General features: G+C 36.8%; 1 long non-coding RNA gene across 15 annotated transcripts in view; it reads right to left on the bottom strand.

The window, feature by feature from the left end:
* LOC141380563 (uncharacterized) overlaps positions 1–23,951 on the bottom strand; it is a 48,088-nt gene that overhangs the window by 14,845 nt on the left and 9,292 nt on the right. For 3 of the 15 annotated variants that reach the window (XR_012398777.1, XR_012398774.1, XR_012398775.1), the window contains exons 4-7: positions 23,416–23,541; positions 19,149–19,208; positions 6,301–6,470; positions 3,613–3,734 (exon numbers count right to left, since the gene is read on the bottom strand). This is a non-coding gene — a long non-coding RNA (uncharacterized lncRNA). Of the gene's footprint in view, positions 1–3,612; positions 5,260–6,300; positions 6,471–19,148; positions 19,209–23,415; positions 23,542–23,951 lie in introns of those variants that run through there. The other 12 variants (XR_012398788.1, XR_012398787.1, XR_012398780.1 and 9 more) reach the window with 11 other exon arrangements.

Genomic DNA, 23,951 nt, shown 5'->3' with positions numbered 1-23,951 from the left:
GCTTCATTCCTTCTATGACTCCCTGTGCTAATGCTTGTCTCTCTGTCTCTCCTTAGCGGACTCCAGCTCGTGACGATCCTGCACCCGACTACTCACCGTCCTTCACCTACTTCCCGGAGCACCAGAGCACCTCACCCTAAAGAAGAGCACCTTTTACAGCACATTCACTTTGTAAATAAAGCACCCTCCGGGGACTTGTCTGTAAACTCATCCTGTTGTGCCGCTGTTTTCCCTCTGCCTCGCTACAATATATATATATATATATATATATATATATATATATATATATATATATATATATATATATATATATATATATATAAAAGTATATATTTTTAGTTTTGGTAAATATACATAGTATTTTATTTTGATGTTTAATAAAAAAAATAAATCAATGAATTTTATAATAAATACATTTGGTTATAAATAAATAAATAAATAAATAAATACAATTTAGTTTCCTCTTTTTGGTTTAAAGAAAGCTTTATTTTCAGTTTTGGTACATTTTTATTTTATTTAAATATTTATTAAAAATAAATAAATAATTTTTATAATAAATGAACTTGTTAAAAAGAAGTTTTTACTTAATTTAATTGCTTAAACCTTTTTTTAACAAAGGCTTTATTTTCAGTTTTGGTAAACATATTTTGTTGGAATCTTCATTTAAAATGCTACTTAAATACTTAAACAAACAAACAAATAAAAAAATAAAATGGATTTTTTTAATAAAAGCTTTTGTTTCAGTTGCAAGTTTTCAGTTTGCAAATATTTTTTTATAAGGATCTTCAATAAAAAGTTAAATAATTAAATAAAATTTAAATTTAATACAATTAAATAAACAAAACTTAAATCAAAATATTTGATCATAAATAAATAAAATCATGTTTTTGGCCTAATACAAGCATTATTTTAGTTTTGTTAAACAAGATATTTCTGTGCAACTCCAAGACCAGAAATTTTGCTGAGCTAAATCAGCATGCAAACTTAAAAAGATCCAAAAAATGACCTAATAAATGTATTATTTGTCTTGTTCTTTTTTTTCCAAACCTACAGGTTTGAATTTTGTTACCTGTGACACACAAGAAAAAAAAGGCACATACTCAAATTAGCAGACAACTTAATAAAGCTAATGCACATCTTTAAAAAAAAAATCAATAATCATCCTTTTTAATAAGCTAGTGTTTTTTGATTAAGTTAATGTAGCTATATGTTTAATTTAATTTGTTATGTTCCAAATTGGCAATTTTGTTAAATTAAATATTATTTTATTTATTTGTTTTCAACTTGAGATCTTAAAGTTCATGCTAACTAAAATGCAATTAAACAATAATAAGGTTGGTATCACTGCTTGATGCTTTACACTATTCAAATTAATTAAAATCCTAAATGTTACAATATTCAACACACAATTAAAAACTAACCCCTCTGTTGTTATTGTGATCCCAGTATTAAAAAAACATCCATTCCTAATTGTGCATTAATTAAAATTAAAGCAAAACAGAAATATCAAGAAATAATAACACTATGCTAGATAGCCACTTTCAATTTGAGCATGTTTAAAAGGGATGTATTTTTAAGGCTTGGTTGTGTTTATGGGGTAAGAAAGCAATGTTTGCTCATGCTTCATTTGTAAAAAAAATCATGTTATTTTTTCATATATCTTACTTTGATTATATACATCTACTCAGCTAACATGAAAACGACTGTCATATTTTCTAGTTCCTCTCAAAGCCCGCCATTAAGAGGCTCTGATTAGTCAGCTAACATAATGTGCTGGGATTTGCGGATTAGTCAGAATTATTAGCCCCACTTCGGTTTTTTTTCTTTTTTAAATATTTCCCAAATGAAGGAAATTTTCACAGTATGTCTGATAATATTTTTTCTTCTGGAGAAAGTCTTATTTGTTTTATTTCGGCTACAATAAAAGGAGTTATTAATTTATTAATCACTATTTTAAGCACAAAATTATTTTCAATATTTTTTTTTTTCAAGTGTCTTAAAAAATATCTAGTCAAATATTATTTATTGTCATCATGGCAAAAATAAAATAAATCAGTTATTAGAGATGAGTTATTAAAACTATTGTCATAGAAAAAAAATCTCTGTCAAAAAAAAAACAAGGTGTCTAATAATTTAGGGGGGCTAATAATTCTGATTTCAACTGTATATTATATTTTATATTTAGTTATAAGCTTGTGTAAGTAATATAAAATGTTCTCATATCTTATGCGAGTTCGTTATTTCAGAAAGCATCCGCATAGAGAGACACTGCAGCACTGTTGAAGATTGTGGCTGTTTACAGCGATTTGATGGATAGATATGAATCTATAGCTAAATTTTTAACAGTGCCAAAAAGCATTTCCAGTTGTTTACGTCCTTGCTACAACATACCATTAAAGGTTCAAGACACTCTTGAGTACTTTTTTTGAGATGTGAAAAGATTTGTTTGTGTTGACCATCAGTTAAGACAACGTTAGCACCTGTCAGCTTTAATTGTGGGGAAAACTGGATAAATTAGACCTTTTGTCTGCTAATTTCATCTTCCGGGTTTAAAATCATTATCTGGGCGAGATCAAAATTGGTGACGAAGAGTGAATCTGTTATGACATGTCGGTTTCTTATTATTATTCATAGCGGAATTTTCTTATCCTATGAGAAGAGCCTGCTTCTTAATTATTCATGAGAGCACGTGCTTTTCGAAGGCAAGACAGACCTGCCAAGCTGTGAGACAAAATCACTAGGTGAGCGTGCGTCTGCGCATGGCAACCACTATTCAGCCTTTCATGAAGGGTCCTAATGTGTATGTTTCCATGATCCACAGGGTTTGTTGCATGTTTTTCACCGCAATTCTGTCAGGGATGATATAGCAAAGCTGTTGATTTGCAGCAAGCATTTTTGTGGGGAGTTTGTATGAGAATTAGGAGGGGTGGGGGAGGGGGGCATGGCCCTTTAATGCTTTATCTTTTATGGTTGGAGCTGCTTCCTTCTTTGGGGAGTTTGCGCTGAATCCAGCACTGAACTGAGAGATTCTGGAAGGTATCCTTTGTCAAATGCTAGAGCTATATCTTTATTTTAATTCTCTACAACATAATCAAAATTAAATTGTAAGCACTTCTCTCTCTGTGTTGTGTCATTTAGAAGCCAAAATACAGAAACAAAAGAAGCTCTTTGAAAATAGCAGCGTTTTTCTGTTATAACATTGCAGCACCTCCTTCACTAGGCATGGTGTATGCGCGTAACCTGAATGGGTTTATGATTTCATTAAGCCGGATGTATTTGTTTTGAGCGTATTACATTTAGAAAAGCTTAAAATATGATATCGTAGTGGACCACCCATTTAAATTGCCATTCATTCCTGTGATTCAAAGCTGTGTTTTCAGCATCATAACTCCAGTCTTTAGTGTCAAGTGATCATTCAGAAATTATTATAATATGATTTACTGCTCAAAGATTTATGTTGTAATTCTGTTTAGGATCTTTTTTTTTCAATGTCTTTGATGAATAGAAACCTCAATAGAACAAAAATGCTTTGATAAAGAATTCCTCTGATGAAAGTAATGCATTCTTGCTGAAGAAAAACATTTTCTATTAAAAGGAAATAAAATGGCTGACCTCATATTTCTGACAGTAGTGTATTTGTTCAAGATCCTTCTTTAAGATGTTCAATTGAATCCATTCATTCCAACTCCCGTCAACTCCCGTATTTCATCCATTCCATCAAAAGCATCGAGCAACTGACATGCAAAAAAAAAAAAAAAAAAAAAAACACACAAAACACACACACACACACACACACACACACACATACATATAAGAAAACAATGAATGTCCCGAGTGATGTACTGACTGAATTGGACTGAACTATTGACCTAAGGCTCATTAATTTTTAACAATGCAAAATACACACAGTGACTAAGTTTACACGGACATCAGTAATGGAATGATTTGCCTTAATCTGAATAAGACAAGGGCGAGGCAGTGGCGCAGTAGGTAGTGCCGTCACCTCACAGCAAGAAGGTCGCTGGTTCGAGCCTCGGCTCAGTTGGCGTTTCTGTGTGAAGTTTGCATGTTCTCCCTGCCTTTGCGTGGGTTTCCTCCGGGTGCTCCGGTTTCCCCCACAGTCCAAAGACATGCGGTACAGGTGAATTGGGTAGGCTAAATTGTCCGTAGTGTTTAAGTGTGTGTGTGTGTGTGTGAATGCTTGTGTGAATGTTTTCTAGAGATGGGTTGCGGTTGGAAGGGCATCCGCTGCGTAAAAACTTGCTGGATAAGTTGGTGGTTCATTCCGCTGTGGCGACCTCGGATTAATAAAGGGACTAAGCCGACAAGAAAATGAATGAATGAATAAGACAATAATAATATTAAGGTGTTTACATGAGCTGCTTTTTAAATGTTCCTTTCATGATCCCGTTTTACATGTTATAGCACATAGATCGATTGACGTCATTGTGTCACCACGCTATCCACATTTCTGCGGAGATTCATGTAATTTCATCTCTGTTATGCACAGACAATATTAGCTTTATCGGACATGGACCTTCAGCATGCTCTGGGGTGGTTTGCTGACAAGTGTGATGTGGCTGGGATGAGAATCGTAACCTCCAAGTCCGAGACCATGAGGTTTGCCATCTCCAGGTTTGAGGAAAGTCCTTACTCCAGGTGGAAGATTTCAAGTATCTTGGGGTCTAGTTCACGAGTGAAGAAATGATGGAGGGTAAGATTGATAGGCGAATCAGTGCAGCGGCAGCAGTAATGCGGTTGATGTATTAAACCGTTTTGGTTAAGAAGGAGCTGAGCCGAAAGGCAAAGCTCTCGATTTAGCGGTCAACCTACGTTCCTACTCTCACCTATGGTCATGAGCTTCGGGTCATGACCGAAAGGATAAGATCTCGATACAATCAGCCGAAATGAGTTTTCTTCACAGGGTGGCAGGGCACACTCTTATAGATAAAGATTGTGAGGAGCAGGGTGAAGAGCTCTGTCACCCAGGAGGAGCTTAGAGTAGAGCCGCTTCTCCTCCACATCGAGTGAAGTCAGCTGAGGTGGCTCAGGCATTTGTTTTAGATGACTCCTGGATGCTTACATAAGGAGATGTTCCAGGCATGTTCCACCGGTTGAGAGCCTCGGGAAAGACCCAGGACAAGCAGGAGGGACTATGTCTCTTGGCTGGCCTGGGAACGCCTCAGGATCCCCCAGGAGGAACTGGAGGAAGTTTCTAAAGAGAGGGAAGTCAGGGGTTCTCTCCTGAGACTGCTGCCCCTGCAACAAGGCCCAGGAAAAGCAGATGAAAATGAAATGACGTTAATGGTTTGATTGCTGTGTTTACATGTCTGTACTGCCCTTCAATAATGCAACTAAAATCTGCATACTTCATGTCTTAATCTGATTTCTGTTTAGTTTATGACTTTAATCAAATTAAATAAATAAATAAAAAAAAACGCGGTTTACATGGTAATGTATTAAAATTGGATTATTGGTGTCGGTGTAAACATACTCAGTGTTACACTGTTAAAGATTTGTGTAATTAGACAGTATTTAACTGTTTTAAAGCATATTTATGCAGTATGTTATTGTATTTTAAAGTTGTATTTGAAGTTACTGTATACTTTACAGTAGATATATAGCTGAAGTCAAAATTACACTATTACATATTAAATACTATAATATTTTTTTCTTCTATAGAAAGTCTAATTTATTTTATTTTGGCTAGAAATTTATGTTTTATTTTTTTTATAAAATGGCGTTTTAGTTTTTGTGAAAACCATTTGAAGGTCAATATTAATAGGCCCCTAAATCAATATATATTTGTTAGATTGTTTACAGAACAACTAATAATATAATATTATATAAATAATAATAATTATTCCTATTAATGAAGTTGTATTTTTCATTATTGTGTTAATTTTGTGCTATTGCATCACAAGAGGCTCTTCAGATCTGTAGCTGATTGTGAAAAAAAAAAAGAAACACAAAATAAACAGAAAAAGCAAGTAGATCAAGTCAGAGATTTGATATTACTCCTGTTATACCGCAGATATTTTAGTGACACTCTTTTTTACTGTTATTAACATCCTTTTACAAGTTTTGTATCTGCTTAATATAACCAAACATCCGATCGATTAAGTAGTGGAAAATCTTCTTTCGTTTACCAGTTTCTGTTCCCGTGAAACCTGTCCATAGACAGTTTCACGTCCTTTTCAGACCCACAGAGATGCACATTTTTAGGACTTTAGTCCAGCCTGGGTTTCTATATCTACCAACATGTCAGTAATTCAACTTCAATGCCTCTTGGACGCCTACCCAGGGAGGTGTTTCAGGCATGTCCCACCGGGAGGAGGCCTCGGGGAAGACCCAGGACATGCTGAAGGGACTATGTATCTTGGCTGGGCTGGGAACGCCTCGAGATCCCCCTGGAGGAGCTGGAGGAAGTGTCTGGGGAGAGGGAAGTCTGGGGTTCTCTCCTAAGACTGCTGCCCCCGCGACCCGACCCCAAAACAGCAGCAGAAAATGAATAGTAGATTCATTAATTTAAATGACTCAGAAAACATTTACTATATACTTGGAGAGGACGAAATTACTGATCTAAACTGGCTGCAAAACATATGTACACCATTAGTAATGGTTAATCAACGCATTTGCCTTGTTTAAAAAAAATCTACTCATTTAATCTTGCAATTATTATAATTTATAGAGATGTCGTCTGTTTTGATTAACTTTTCTGTCATTTATTTCTCATTTGCTGATTATTTTATTGATTTGATGATGTTAATATATATAATAGCCTATGTAATACACATATCTAAAATGCTTTGGCATTCAAGTCAGTTTTGAACTTGAAAGAAAGAGAGAAGCAGATTTTACCTGTCAGTGGATGCACATGGCTCCTGAAATAACATTTAACATATTTCTTTTTTATTTCAGTCTTTTTTTTACAGTAACCCATGGAAAAGGAACATTGTCATAATAAATACAGTTCAAGAGTTCACACTTAGCTGATGATTTACAAAGCTTATTTGGCATGCTGTCCCGGGAGAGAGCCCCGAGCTCAAGGGCTCCTCGAGCCCGGGGCTTCCTCCCGTTGGCAGAGCAAGAAGGGAGCCCGAGCTCGGTGGATCTCAGAACTCCCCTGCCGCTGTAGCTAAGGGAACGTAAGGAATTAGACAAGCTTGATTGTTATGTATGTTGAATGTCTTTGGATGGTGGGAGGAAACCGGAGAACCCGGGGAAAACCCACGCGGACACGGGAAGGACATACAAACTCCCCACAGAAACACCCACCGGTCCTATAGAACTAGGACCGGCGGTATTCTTGCTGTGTGGTTCACAGTGCTAACCACTGGACCGCCGTGCCGCCCAATCGCAGGTAAAGGAGGAGAATAGGGGAGGAGGGGGGTTTCTTCCAAACGAAGATAAAGTGAACTGGAAACTGAGGCTATTTATGGTGCCTTAGGGCTCATATGATTGGAAGATTAGTGATTAGCAAATACGAGACTGGACGTGATAAATCATAAGCATGTGATCCTCTCGAAATTAGTTTATGAATAAACTTCACTTAATAATAAAAATGAAATTATGTTTTGTTTGTCACATATAGTTAACTATTTATGTAGTGTGGGTAAATGGTGTGTTTTAATCCGGCTACCACCGCAAGTATATTTCAAACCTGTGGAAAGCACTGTAATGTATATCGGTACCAAACTATGAGCCCCAAAACAAGGTACAAACCAAAAACATGACTCCAGTGTTTGAACTTCACGTCAAAAACTTGACTGCAGCAGTTTCAATTTACTAGGAATTCTATGTTTTTGACACAATCTACATTGTAAAAGCGTAATAAAAATAAAATTGAATTGTATCGTCACACCCCTAACTAAGGGGGCAGGACTTACACATAGGTAAACTTTTACAGCATGACTACAAAAAGCTCAGTCCTCCAGTCCACAAACAGCCGGCGCAGTGACAACGCCATTAATCGTGAGTGTGGAAGCGGCCCAGACTGAGGACAGCATGGAGGCGTTCAACAGTCTGGTGACAGCAGCCAGAAAACAATCCCAACAGCAATTGGTGGAACACCTTGGTGAAATAAACCAGCGGCTTGACATCATTTGACATCACTGCAAATCTTGAGCGCCTGCTCACGGCTAGATATCACAGAGCTGGCAACTCCTCACATTTTTTTGCGCTTAGAAATGTTTCCAGTTTGGCTGCGATGTTGAAAAACCTCCACATTCTTCTCTCTTCAACTTCCGTGGTGGTTGAACATTTGAATAAAGAATTTCAAAAGGCATAAAGACTCATGGACTGCGCTTCAGAGTCTTATATAATGACTCACTGCAGCCTCATTTTTCACTGTCTGGTTTTATGGTATTGTGGAACTAAAAATGTTCTCGATGTGACATTATAGGTTCTTTCAATATGTCGAGTGCAAGGTCGGGTTTTGAAGGTAACTCATCCATTTTCTATTTTGCATATTTTCAATAGTAAATGGTCAACCTTTTAAGATGATTGTTGAGCTATGGAGAAAAAAAATGAAGAGAGCACTTAAGTTTCTTACAGCTTACAGGATTTGTCGGTTATAAGCAGTGTTGTGCACGTTCTTTTAAAGACCCATTTCCACTGAGTAGTACAATACGGTATGATATGGGTCGGTAGGGGTCACCTTTATCAGGCTTGCATTTCCACTGCCAAATGGGTACCAATGGTGTACGACAGAAAGTTTCAGTCAACGTCATTCTCGCTTGTCGAAATGTCAAAGTAAAGCTGTACGGGTCACTTACATAAATGAGAAGCACTTCTCACAAAGCAGATGATTTATACACATAAATACTGGTGTATAAATGTTTATTACGAACTTTTCTATGAACATAATTTGATTATAACTGCAGATTAATGATAAGGCGAAATAGCCAACTGTAATGTCTAAAATTATATATAATAAATAAATAAATGCAACATATAAGAACACATTCAAACCCTTACAGTCTCCGATATGTTACCAATTACAGAAAAACAACATACAGCAGACATTTATTTTGAGTTTTTTTTTTGTTTATTTTGACCTTATTTGAGTTCAGAAACAACATGCAACATAGCCCGCAGTCAGAGCAAACCTCCCATCTGCATCTTTAAACTTAAGCAGCACATGTAACCCCTGTTTGAGATTAATCCCGTCAGTTCATAATAGTCCAAAAGGCGACGATAATAGTTAAACAAGACAGTTTGAAAGAATCGAAGAAACGTCAATAATCACGCGCACACTATTATCATCAGCTCAAAAAGTTCGTTATATCAAATACAGACACGATCGCGAGCTCCCGGCAGAAAGTGAAAACCACTTGCACTTTTAGATGCACTCGTAAAACAACAGAGCATGGCAGATTTTGAGAGAATTACGAGAAAAAAAAGTAACTACTGAGTTACAAAACCAAATTTTTTAGAAATATAAAACATTGTACACTAATCTACACTATTTTTTTATGTTGTTGTTGGTCAATGTGAGAGACAACGGCAACATGACCTCGATTATATATTTAGATATTATTCAGTTTAATTCTGTCTGAGTAATAAGTGTTTGCTGTGGAGAATAATCAACTTTTATTTGCTTTGACTTTGTGGCTTCGTTTCCTCCATTGGTAGCAGAGTTCACGTTATCACTTGCGTAGGCAGAAGTTGCACGATAGAAGTTTGCAGTTTACAAACACTACATTTAAACTTGTTAGGTTAAACTTGCCATCGTTGGTGGTCGCTGGTGTGTCACCGACTGTGCTTATATCTGAACACCTGCACTGCAATGCGATTGTATTGTCAGTAACAGTAACAGTGTTGTAACGGTGGACACAGTAATTCATTTGATTACTAGTTACTTTAAAAAGTACCGTTAGTTATGGCACTTAATTTTAGCGCCGTTATTCCCATCACTGGTTATGGGTTTGATTAAAATGTTAATATTTGAGTTCTGATAACATTCCTTCCAAATTTCAGAAAATGTTTTTGTCTGACCCTTTAACATCCATTTTCAGTTCACAAAAGGCTCTTTAAGGTGGAAACCAACTTTAGATTATCAAAATATTCTTCACACTTCAAAATCTAAACGTATTTTCATAGCTCGCTGGCAGATATTGGTTCTTTTTTTGAAGCATACCCTCACTTAATGTTTCTTGGAAGATGCTGCAAAAAATGTTTAAACATCCATCTAGTCCACAAAAAGAAGAAAAACAATGAAAAAGAAGCACGGGATGCAAAACGAAAACAATAAAAGGTGTAAAATAAAGGTTATAAATGGGTTTTCCAGTTATGCCAGAAAAGAAAAGTTTTTAGTTAACCAAATATAATGTTTGTGTTCACTTCTCTTACTTTGAAGAATTTTTTTACATTCCAAAGAAGAGGCATGGAGGATTTAAATCATCTGTAAATAAATTGACTTATTTTTGCATTATTTGGTTGTCGTTTTGCTATTTTGCCACCAACTCTCAACAAATTAAGTCTATCAAAATGTTACCTCTTTAACCACTAGAGCTAAAATTTTAGTTGTAACATTCAAATAGGGGGTTTCCAGGGATGGGTTGCGGCTGGAAGGGCATCCACTGCGTAAAACATGTGCTAGATAAGTTGGCAGTTCATTCCGCTGTGGCAAACCAATATTAATGAATCACTAAGCCGAAGAGAAAATGAATTAAGAAATTTAAAGGGGGGCTCGCCCGGGATATTTTAATAAAAATATACCTGATATAGTACAACTTGCACTTTTACCTTGGGAATCGAGGAGTTTAGACAAAAGCTGAAGATGTTTTATTTGTTTATTTTCTATTAGGTAGTTTAGAGGATACTTTTCAGCCCGTTTGGGGTTTTTGTTTTATTGATTTATTTTATTTGGCACCGCTTGAAATCCTCTTTCCCTTAACCACACAATAATTGATTTATTTTTCTCTTGTGAGATACTGAGAGATAAATAAATTCACTTGTTTTCGCATTATTTGCTTGTCGTTTTGCTATTTTGTTACCAACTCTGAACAAATTGAATCATTTAAATGGCGTCTTCGCGATCGAAAGAGTCAAGCACAGAATGCAAAAGGAAAACAAAAAAGCCTAAAATAAAGTTTTTAAATTGGCTTTACAGTTACGACAAAAAAGAAAAGCTTTTAGTTTCCCAAATATAATGTTTGTGTTCACTTCTCTTACTTTGAAGAATATTTTAATATTGCAAAGAAACTGTAACAGTTGCCGTATATTGGTGGCATTTTTGCATCCCGTTCTCTCTCTCTTTTTCTCGCTCTCTTTCTCTCTCTCCATCTCTACCGTTCATATCCTCTAGGTCCGCCTTCGCGGAAGCCCATTGGTCAGGAGACCAGTCACTCATCATTGGGTGACGTGGCGCTGTCACATATAAGGACGCCAGGGAGATCGGATGACAGCACGCTTTTCCTTTGATCCTGTTTTTGTGTGTTTTCGCCGACATGATTTTGTTATTCGTTAATTTTGCTTAACTTTCGTTTGGATAAAATTATTTAGTATATTTTCTGCCCATTTTTGAACTACTTTGTGATTTCTGTACATTTATATTCGATTGTTTGTTTGTTACTTTTGGTACAACTGTTACCTGGCAAACCAAAAGAGATCATTGAGAGTTGACTTTGTCCTCAAAGTAAGGTGGACAGGGAAGATGTCGTACGACTTCCATCTTACATACACGTAGTCAGTCCATTGTTTAAAACACCAGGTAAGAAAGTGAATGCCACTTATGTATTTGTTTTGTTTTTAGTTCAGAATAAGTAAGATTACGGCGCTCGGCGCTGAAGATTTTTCTTTTCTTTTTCTTTTCATGTTTCTAGCGAGGTAAGGGGTTTGCTGATGAGTTAGAATTGTTTTGTTATATTTATTTCTTTGATTTGGCTTCACTAGCGTCCCCTTACTCTTGAGTTGACCTAATTTTGTTTGATACTTTGTTTAATTTGTTACTTTATTATTTTATATTATCACTTTTGTTGGCAGTTTTGTTGTTTATGTCTTTTACTTTCACCCATCATCTTGTAAAAGTACCACATCTTTTAAATGTTATTACTTTTACCCTAGACTAACATCAAAGAGGTTGTAACAGAGACATGGAGGATTTAAATCCTCCAATGGATGTTATACGCTCTACCACTGAGGCATGAAGTTTATTATCAATACTTGGAAGCATAAAGCTCAAAATGCTTCAATTTGTTTCGTTTCTTTCTTCCAGGTCTCCAGGTTTGAGGGCAGATAAGGCGAGCGACTCTTCTCAATTATACAATTATAGATTGCTATCCTGATTGTGTCTCGGACATTTGTGATGTGATAAATCACAGCCATTGGTCGCCTCTTCTAGCTTTAATTACAGATTAAGGGTAATTGAATTCCACCATCCATCATTAAAATTAGTCGCAGTCTTGCCCAGCCCTTGCTGCCAGCTGACACAAGATAACTATTTAAATCATTAACAGATGATCATTTATCTTACTCGATTGTTGTTAAGACTTGGGGACATATTCAATCATAGCACCTATCACCCAAACTTTCAGTTATAAAGTTGACATTTAGATGCAGACATTCTGAAAACATTTCTTACAACAGTTGAAACTTTATTTGGAAACTAAAAGTTCTAATAAACGACTTTTGAGGTCAATTGCAATTATACAGACTCTTATTTCTCGTTTTTGTTCCATGTAGGAACCATGAAGAGGGTTGTTTTGAACAGATAAATGGATAAACACTAAATAAATAAATGGAGCAAGCAGCATAATTGGCAATTTAACAGTCTCTCTGTTGTTTTGGCACCTTTAGAAATAACTAAGCCAACGCTGTGAAGGACGTCTTATCTCACTACATCTTCCCTCCAGAGAAACACAAATCTAACAGCACAGCCACTTCAAAATACAGAAATCAGATCAACTGAAAGGGGGAGTTCATTAAACATGAAACTTTTTTAAGGCATAAAAAAATAACACTTTTTATTTTTCAGAGCTGCGAACATAAAGGGACGAAATCATAAAGTATGAAAGGTATTTGATATAAGCTACTACAAAAGATCTCGCCACTACAAAACTTCTCTGTCAATTTCAGATGCAATCTGAGCTGTATCTCAGATGTAATCAATGGATCAGTGCAGAATAAATGCAGAGAGAGACGAAAATCGAAAGGAGATCAGCTGAATAGATGCTTCATTTCTACCCATGTCGAGGATTTTACTGCTTATGCTGTAGTTTAATATCTTGGGACGCTAACTAAATTTCTTTAAATTATTTCGCTCTGTTTGTATCAGTTACATTTATTTTCCTTGGGGTTAGAGCCTTATTTATTAGAGGTCGCCCCAGTGGAATGAACCGCCAACTATTCTGGCAAATGTGAAACACCCATACACTCTTGCATTCACACACACACAAACACTACGGCCAATTTAGTTCATTCAGTTCACTAATAGCAAGTGTTTGGACTGTGAACTTATAAGTGTTTTACTTATAAGCTAAAAAGACAATAATGGTCCAATATTCCTGACCATTATAACCAAAAAAAGCCTACAAATTGGTCATATAATATCAAATATTCATTTCCAGTTATCAACTAAATAATTTGTAACTTAAATTTAGTTTGTCACAATTAAATTGTTTTAAATTCAAAATTGTAATATATACACATCAGAACCTATGAATGGTGGAAAACATAATCTGTTATTGTATATCAAAACCACCTGGGTTTCCACTTTTGCATGGCCTGGATTTAAAAAACTTCTCCCTCAAGTTTTTTTAAACTCAAAAACCCTCCTCCTTTTCCACTGCTGTTGCAATTTCTAGCCAAGAATTATTGTTCATCTAGTTCGCCCGAGTCCCAAAAAACATCCACCAGCCGAAATCATCTTGGCGCACCCAAAGCGAACCTTTGCAAACACAGCGATGACGTCACATTCACCGCGCGCACTGAGTTCAATAACAGAAAGCTGATTGGCTATTGCATGTTGGTCTCATTTGTAGTTGTAATACCGCAAATTACTTCTGAACTAGTGAAATAAAGAACTACTACACCCCAAAAACCAAGCAGCAACAACAAAAAGGAAATTAAGTGAGCATTAGATGTAGCGTTACATGGACATCGGGAAAAAAAGACCTGTGCAAAAATATTTAAGACCTAGAACAGTGAATTTAAGACTTTTTAAGGCCTAAAATGTCTTTATAAGACCCCGCAGAAACCCTGTTAACAGTTTTTGTAAACTTTCAAATCTTTTTTTTTTTGTGTGTGTGTATTTTTGTTTACAATGGTTATTTCTAAATGAATGATTATATCGACTGAGCAAAAACACTTTTTGTAAAGCCGCAGTAAATTGCACAGTATTTCTTTAAAAGCCTGACATCTCATGTTCAATAAAAAAAGTAATTTGTCACCCTCTAATTAATATATAAATAAACATTTGACCAAAACTCGGTCACGGATGAGAAATATTGCAAGATCGCCGACTTTTGACTGCAGACTTTCTTTTGCACATCCAATTAAGCTTGAGATCTTTTCTGAGACTCACAAAAAAAGCTTCCTTTTCCTCAGGAACAAAATTGAAGATTGAACTGTAAAATTGCCATCTTGAGGAAATAATTGCGACTTTAAAGAGACCCCATTTGTGATTTCTCCTTCTTGCAGGGGGATTCGTTGATTATTATTTGAATGCGAACATACACGAGAAGCTGAAACAAATCCTCACGATGACATCCTGGATGTATTACAATAAGCATTGCGAGAAATGTCTTGTTAAGAGGGGAATTATTAATGAGATCCGAGTGTTGATTAGATTGACACGCAGCCGCATTGTTCGAGGCTAAAAAATAAAAGATGCAATTCTCAAATAAATGCCCGCTTGCCCTCGAAATGGCTCCGCAGGAAGATTAACAGATAATGTTTCTTGTGTGCTGTTGGGAAAGTGAATTAGATTTGTACCCAAATCTGTTACATAAACCTGCGCCGTGCCGGAAAACTTTTTGCAATGAGTTCTTTTATATTTTTCACTCTGTGTACTTTCTATACTCTACAGATTCAGCCGTCTTCAAAGTGAAGCTCGCCGAGGGACGGGGCGTTTAGTCGACAACATCTGAACTTAAGAGCCTGTCAATCAAATCTCAGCGGGAGCAGGTGAATCCATCTGAGGAAAATGACTGTAAGAATTGGGAATTGCTGTGAAAGCATGGAGAAAGAGGACGTAACGTAGAAACAGGGTGAAATGCAGCAACACGCAGACTGACAGATCAAATGCGCAGTGAACGCAGGAGAAATGAATGGCGAAAAGATGGAAATGAAAGGAGAGATTCACTTAACAAAGATCCGCCGAGTGAAAATGAAGTGTGCTTGTTTAAACCTGCAACGGTGCTAGAATTTCATTACAGCGAGCAGCAAGTGGGATTCCTGTTATTCGGCTTCAATTCAATCTATATGGATATATATATGCTGGAATGAGCTGGTCTACCAAAGACAAAATCAAATCTTTCACACAAGTAGTGCTTCTTAATGCTCATTTAAGAAGCATTCCATCATGTTTTTTGTGATGCATTTAGACTAATAAAAATACACTAATAAAACAGAGGCAACACGGTGGCTCAGTGGTTAACACTGGCGCCTCACAGCAAGAAGGTTGCTGGTTTGAGTCTCAACTGGACCAGTTGGCATTTCTGTGGGGAGTTTGCATGCTCTTTTGCATATATATTTGATATATATATATCGATACTCAGACACTTTTAATTTGGTATTGATATTTTTGAAAAAGTATCGATATTTTAACTATATTTCAATAATTTCTGAATAACTCTTTTTTTTTTTTTTTTTGCGCTGTATACAGGATGGTAGGTGACGCTTTGTATATAAGACTTTGCAATAATCAATCTGCGGTGGAACATGAGCTATCATGTGCCTTTCAGCTAACTTATGTACATTGCAAAACCCAAAAAGTTAAGGTAACTCAAATCATTTGAGGAAACCAATTACAACAAACCATTTAAGTTCTAAAACTAATCCTATTGAGTACTGTGAACTTAATACATTTGAGTAAATTAAGCAATTAGAGCACATTAAAACCCAATAAATGAACAGAACTCAAACCAACTGAGTACTGTAAAACCCAATAAGTTAAGGCAACTCAAACCGATTGGGAAAACCAATTGCTACAAACCATTAAATTAAAAAAAACTAAACTGTAATGAGTACTGTGAACTTACTCCATTTAAGTTGAAATAATGAGGTATTTAATTAACTCATTACCTCCAACACTGAGTTCCAAACTCCTTTGAAATGAGTAGAATTAAAGAGCCCATATTATACATGAAATAGGGTCATATCTTGGTTTTAAGAGTCTCCAACAACAGTCTAATATGCATGCAAGGTCAAAAAACACTTTCATGGTCTTATAATCTGCATTTATTTTTACCTAATTATCCCAGCGACTCCTGTATGAATCGTCCAGTGATTCATTTGTTCCCAAACCCCTTCTTACCGCGAAGCTAATCTGCGCTGATTGGACCGATGACAGCCTGTTGCGATTGGTCGACTGCCTTCAGTCAGAGAGTGAAATGCCAAACAGCTTATCAGCAATATAAAAGTAATCACAGTTCATACACGCTCGATAGTGTAGGCGTGGATTTTAGCTGCCAGTGGGTCAATGTAAATACAGACTATGGACTTGAAAATACAGACGACTAACTATTTTATTGAGCAAAATCTCCAAAAACAGTTGAGGAGATCTCCTAGCTTCTCACTCTGCTCTTTTCACAGACACACACACATATTGCACACACACACACACACACACACGCACTTAACCCTGCTCCGGACGACAACGCGCGCGCGCACACACACACACAAACACACAAACCTCCTGACGACAGCGCGCGCACACGCACACACAGACACACACACACACACACACTACTCCTCGTCCACGGAGCTCCGTTAACAAAGCAACTCGCGTGGCGTTTTTAACGTGACTTTGCACGCGATAAGAGAATATAGCCAGTTAACCTGATACAGTACACGCGATTACAAGTAACAAATCACAACTAAATACATTTGCAAGCTAGAGTCAACGAGGCAACTTTAATCGCACGTACTTACACTTGAGAAATGGAGGAAGAAAAATCCTGACGTCCATCAATAAGTTACTCTTTACTGATCCTTCCTTTAACAAACGCTGATGAAGTATTCTTTGTAGCATGTAGTTTGCAGAAGTTTCCAGTAGTTTCCAACTGCTTGGTTATAATGCTGAGGTTTCATCTTTGGGTAGAGACTCAATATATCCATCTGCAGTGTGAGTTCAATCGACCGGCATGTTTGTGTGTGTGTGTGTGTGTGTCTGGGTTTCTGCGTCAGAGGGCGGGGCCTCAGGTTTGAAATCTCCCGGGTTTGCGCGTGCACGTGAATAACTTGGTTTCGTTAGTACGTCATGGCGAAACACCTAATGAATCGGTATCAAGGCGACTCGTTTGAAGCACTACGAGTCGACTCTTTTATAGATGAATCAACCGTTTTAAACACTGTACACTAACAGATTTAAGCCTTAGCTGGATACTTCTCTTCACTTAGAGCTGTGTTACACACTACATGGAGGGGAATTTTCAAAAACCCATAATATGGGCTCTTTAACTACACTCCTTTTATTTGATAAAGATGACTGTTGGGTTTTACTGCACAGTGTACTCAACACATGCAAGTCGCACACTTCTGCATTACAGAATGGCACGATGGCAGAGGGGAATGGTGTGGTGCTACTTCTCATCATGAGAAAGTGGTACCCAGCAACAGTACAAGCAACCTTTTTAAACACTTACAGACAACACACCCTGAAACTTATAAAGAAGCAGAACAAAAACACCTGCCCAGTGTTCCTCTACCCAGTCTCCCATTGTCCGACAAAAGACATTATAGGAGAGTTTCAAAGGTGGCAAATCCTACATACTTTCTCTATCTCTCTCTCGTTACCATTAGGTGAATAAGAATACATATAAAAGTATGTGTATGTGTACAGTGTGTATATACAGTATGTGTGTGCAGTGTGTATATACTGTGTGTGTGCAGTGTTTATATGCAATATGTTTGTGTTTGAATGTATATATCACACACACACACACACACACACACACTTTATATATTTATATATTTTATATCATATACAGTTGAAGTCAAATGTATTAGCCCCCTTTGAATTTTTTTTTTATATTTCCTAAATGATGTTTAACAGAGCAAGGAAATTTTCACAGTATGTCTGATAATATTTTGTTCTTCTAGAGAAAGTCTTATTTGTTTTACTTCAGCTAAAATAAAAGCAGTTTAAAATTTTTTAAAAGCAATTTTACGGTCAAAATTATCAGCCCCTTTAAGCTAATTTTATTTTCGATAGTCTGCAGAACAAACCATCGTTATACAATAACTTGCCTAATTAACCTAGTTAAGCCTTTAAATGTCACTTTAAGCTGTGTAGAAGTGTCTTGAAAAATATCTAGTCAAATATTATTTACTGTCATCATGGCAAAGATTAAATGAATCAGTTATAAGAAATGAGTTATTAAAACTATTATGCTTAGAAATGTGCTGAAAAAATGTTCTCTCTGTTAAACAGAAATTAGGGAAAAACTAAAACGGGGGGCGAACAATTCAGGGGGGCTAATGATTATGATTTCAACTGTATAACAATCTTTTTTTTTTTGAAAAATTACATTAACTTTCAAAATAATAAGTAGTATCGTATCGGTATCATTATCGTAAAAACTTCAGTATCATGTTGCATTCAAATATTGTGGTGTGTTCCACTGTAAAACATATGCTGGATAAGTTGGCGGTTCATACTGCTGTGGTGACCCCTGATGAATAAAGGCACTAAGCCAGGAAAAATGAATGAATGGTAAAATAGAAATGTGCATTTTATTCCCTCTGAAAGTCATTTCAGCCTGACTAAAATGATTCATTGTGATTTACAAAAGCGTCACTAAAATGACATTTGAAATGCTGTAAGGCTGGCATAATGATTTCTCAGGTGCATTGTGCATGCTAAACAGGCCTACACGATTGCATCATATTTGAAAAAAAAAAGTTTTTGAATGATTTGGCAAACTTTCAGACACATTGTGCAAATGGCACAATAACATATGCTGTTCGCCAGTGAGATTTACCTTGATGTTTCTTTGTTTGCTTGTACTGCATCTCAGAGTCTCGCTGACACCACTGTCTCCCTGGTAACCAAGAATACTGACTTTTAAAAACAAAACAAACGTCTTTGCTAAAAAGAAAACCCAACTTTTTTATTTAATTAATTGTTCCTGTTGGAATGAGACCGAACTTGACACCAACAAATAAAAAAAAAGTAAACAGGTGGAAACTCTGAGTTTTTACAATTTCAAGAGTTCAACCTCAGATATTGCTTAATAATATTAGCAGGTTTGACATGCTGTTCCAGAAGAGAACCCTGACCTCAGAGATAATTGAGCCCGAGACTCTCACCTGGTCGATGGGAATGTAAGGAGGTACGAGATCAGCTAGTTCTCAGCTGTTTCTAAATTCCAAGAATGCAGAGAACAGACTTGCTTTATTTATTTTTTTATATTTGCAGTGCTTTAGAGGAGTCACAAACTTACATACAGCACCCTTAAGCATTTGTATGTAAGGGTAAGTTATAGGGGTGTAACGATTTATCGTTGTACGATTTATTGCGATGCAAAAATGTCTCGATATGCATCGTGGCGTTATGACGATTTGATTACGATATGACGTCCGTTTTCTCTAATTAGTTGAGCTGTTTGCACGTGAGCTACGTTCCACCTGCTGTCGCACGTGAGTTCAGATTGCAGCAGCAGTAATGTTAGCAGACCAAGATGAGTGGAGCTGAAATAGAGGATGGCCCATCCTCTCAAAATCAGACGTCTGGCAACATTTCGGTTGTCCAGTCATTGCTTTAGACTCGTCCGCTTTTTGACACGCATACTGGGTCAAACATCCTAAGTTTTAAAGTCTTCACAGTGATTTACATACTTTGCACAGCGACAGGGATACCTCCTAATGGTGTTGAAAGAGTCACATACTGTATTTATAAGGTACAATTCACCCTAAAATATCATTCTGTCTTCATATAATGTTCCCGCCGCAAAATCACACATGACGTGAGCTGACCGTGAGCTGTTACTACTGAGGGCGGACTGATAGACGCGCGCGTATGGCAAGCCGTTTTAGCATTTAAACCTTTGTTCTGACCATAAATATATTTAGAGATATCTCTAATTATATTTTGACTAGTCATAATTATAATTTGACTAGTCAGAATGACAATTAGAGATATCTGCAATTACAATTGTACTAGTACGAAATCAGATTGGAGATATCTGCAAATATATTATGACTAGTCATATTCCTCCATTGACTTCCATTGAAAAATATTTGCAGATATCTCTAAATGAGTTTTGACTAGTCACAATTGTAATTAGAGATATCTCTAAATGAATTTAATTAAATATGAATTAAATACCTGGAAATGTTTTTTTGCACACACAAAAAACGCAAGTGACCAAGCAAAGCCTTAAGCTCTTACTGTTAAATTCAATTGAATAGAAAGCTTATTTTTTTTGCACCTTTACTTAAATTGTTCCTTAATTTTGTCTCTGTCATTTCAATAATATTTTTAAGAAGTTTTTAAATTGTTTTATTTTCCAGAGACAGGCCTGTTTAATTTATTTTCTTAAAGAAGGTTCAGTTTAACAAGTTGAAACAAAAGAAATACATAAAAAATAGTTTACTTGGTAAAATTTGCATTTCAGTTTAATTTTCAATTTTTATTCCAAATATCGTGATACATATCGAATCGTGAACATTATATCGTGATACACATCGTATCGTGAGCTGAGTGTATCGTTACACCCCTAGTAAGTTACATACAAAGTTAATGCAAACGCACAAATAGAGGCAGATTAGTCAAATTACACAAAAAAGCGGTTCCATCTATCTCTATTATTCGCTATTACATTCCTGTGTTGCGTGATTATTATTATTTTTTTCTCGCTAGTCTCTCTCCCTCTCTCCTTCTCTCTCTCTCCGTGCTTGCTCGCGCTCTACCTCTCTCCCGCTTCCACCTATAGAGTGGCTCCAATTGGCTACCGCTGCCCAGCTGTTTGCCGTGCTCCCCCCCTGACATCACCCAAGGTCTCCAATCCAGCCGCTGACACCGTGGCATAAAAGTGGTGACAGGACGCTACTCGGGAGGTCCTGAATTTCTGTGTTGTGCTGTGTGTCAGTGAATTTGACATCTGTTTACTGTGTTACAATTTGGTATCTGTCCGTTGATATTTGTCTGTTCTCTATTTGTCTACCATCAGTGTTATGCGCATCTGAGGTTGGAGAGTGGGACAGGTAAGAATTTTGCGCGACATACATTGTGCACACGTAGTTTGAATATCTCTGTAGTAGACACACTAGGTAAGGGGCCTGCTGCGCCCACTGTACTTTTGTTTTCTCATCATTTATCAGCGTAGGTTAGGTAGTGCGTAATGGACGCGAAGATTTCTTTTCAATAACTTCTGTATTTTTCTTTTGGATAGTTAGGGTAGAGGTTGAGCCAATAGATTGTTTTGTTTTATTTATTTCTATTGTTTGGACGCCGCCCGCGTCTCACTTCTCCAACTCTCCCATCTATCTGGTCAAACGTCTTGTGTCCCATTTGTTATCTGTAAAATAACATTATTTTGCAGCACTCCAAAACCACCTCAAGCACTTTTATCGAGGGAACCAGTTTTTTGCTAGCAGCTGATTAGCCTACAAGGTAACGTCATAGTTCCTCCACTCTATTACACAGATATAAAGCTTGTGCACGAACCGTAGTTATTCAGAGAACCGTATCTGAGATAGTAAACTGTCAGGCCTAATATTATGAGTGAAGCTTAAAGGGCCATGAAACCCCCTCGTTTCAGCAGGGTGTTTTCACACCTCTACTTTGGAAAAAGTCAGAAAAGTGGGCGTGTCCAGCTCTGTTTAGGGGGGAGTGTCGGAGGAACTAAAATGGGATGGTGTGGGAGTGTCTATTTGGGCACACGCGAGTTTCAGAGTACACACACACACACACACACACACACACACACACGGGAGAAAGTGATGGTGTTTACATGGACATCTGTAGTCGAATTATTTGCCAAATTATTAAATGGTGGACTTTAACTGCAGTTTGGCTCTTTCAATTAGGGAACTCATTCATGCCCCAAACGAGATATTTGATTCGAGGAACTGCTCTAAGCGTGTATTTTTCATGCAATGTTTGATACCACACGGCGAATGAGAGAAAAAAACCCTCCGCATTTCCCGGAAACTTAGATGCACATAGCAGGTAGTGTCAAAAAGCCGCGTGTGTTATTCCGGTCACAAAATGCGGTGAAAATCATACACGAGGTTAAAGTTTGGTTGTGGTGCTAACGTGTTTACACTCGATGCAATAGTTAACTTAGTTCGATACGAACAAACTGAATAAACAAAGAGCACTGCTCGCTCACTTACCAAATCTGTAGAGACAGGACAATCACCAGCAACTAGAGCCGCGTCTTTATGAAGAGAAGACAACAAGCGAATCCAGATCTCAGCGTTTGCAGATGAGAACAGCTCTCAGGTAAACAATAATCCTCCTTAGACACGTAAGTTATTGTTGTCGAGCGTCGCGTACACTGTAATCCACGCGTGACTCTGAGCTCTCACAGAGAGAAAATGAAAACGAAACTTAACTGCAGCAAACTATAAAAGCAACACTTCACGCTTGTTTTGCCAACACAACGTGGCGTCTCTGTCGTCTAAACACTGTGACAGTAATGAATATTAATGAAGTTGCACAATAGAGCGCGCTGATTGGTTTGAACGAAGCCTTACTCATGCATTAATGCAGCACACTGTAAGACGTAATAAGACACACTCTGGCACAGACGTCCAGTCTGCACGCTGGAATACACGTTATTATGTCATGGCCGTGACGCAGCTTCAAAAATTTGTTTCAAACCGGAAGTACGAATTTGCTTGAAATAACGCAAAAACAACCAATTTACACTTTTTAGCAAAATATATGTGTCCTAATAGTGTTTTTAGCAGTGTGGGACACATATACTACTGTCAACAGCTCAAAAAATGTGTTTTGGTGTTTCGTGACCCTTTAAGAAATGCGTTAAAATCTTTTAGAGGTCCATGTCCTGACCTCTGAATAAAGCAGAAAAATTAAAACCCTGATTTAATCAAAACATTTCCGGCAGAATCTTTGCTGGTGTGCATTTATATGTCGAAAGTGTACCGTTTGCATAAATGTGGGAAGCATAAAATTATCAGATCTCATCATCAATGTAAGGAAAACTAAATAAATAAGCAGCAAGAATGTGTTTTTGTGCTAAAAACATACATGATGAAGTTAATCATTAAAATCAGTACCTCCGACTCAGCGCTGCTGACCTTCAATTACTTATAGACCCGTCTCTCCCTCAACACCAATCAGATGGAGACTAATTACGGCCAGCAGATGTTTTGGTCTGGAGGTCAAGTATAAAGTCCAGTGATCTGTGTATTTAAAGCAGAGAGAGTGTTGATGAAGCAGTTAATGGTGCATGGGCTTCCTCTTGCTTATATGCATAATATTCTCTGAGATATCCCTTTTATCTGTCTGATTTGGGCCCATTTTAATGCATCTTTCTTTTTTTTATTGCTTGTTTTTAATCTGTTATTTTTATTTATTAAGGCTTTTCGATCCAATTTTAATCTTTTGTAATAATTTTATGACTGCTTTTAATCTTTATTTTATGTGAAGCACTTTAAATTACAATTGTGTATAAAATGTGCAATATAAATAAACTTGCCTTGCCTTGCCTTTAGGCTGAAAACTCAAAGTAAACCAGCAAACCACCCAGTCTGGTTAAAAGTGATGTAAATTGTAGTATGAAAGTGCTTAAGAGCTCGGACTGAAGGGTTTC

This window comes from Danio rerio, chromosome 23, assembly GCF_049306965.1.
Source record: "Danio rerio strain Tuebingen ecotype United States chromosome 23, GRCz12tu, whole genome shotgun sequence".
NCBI lineage: Eukaryota > Metazoa > Chordata > Actinopteri > Cypriniformes > Danionidae > Danio > Danio rerio.
Note: the sequence above shows the minus strand (reverse complement) of the source record. Positions and strands in the feature narration are given on the sequence as shown.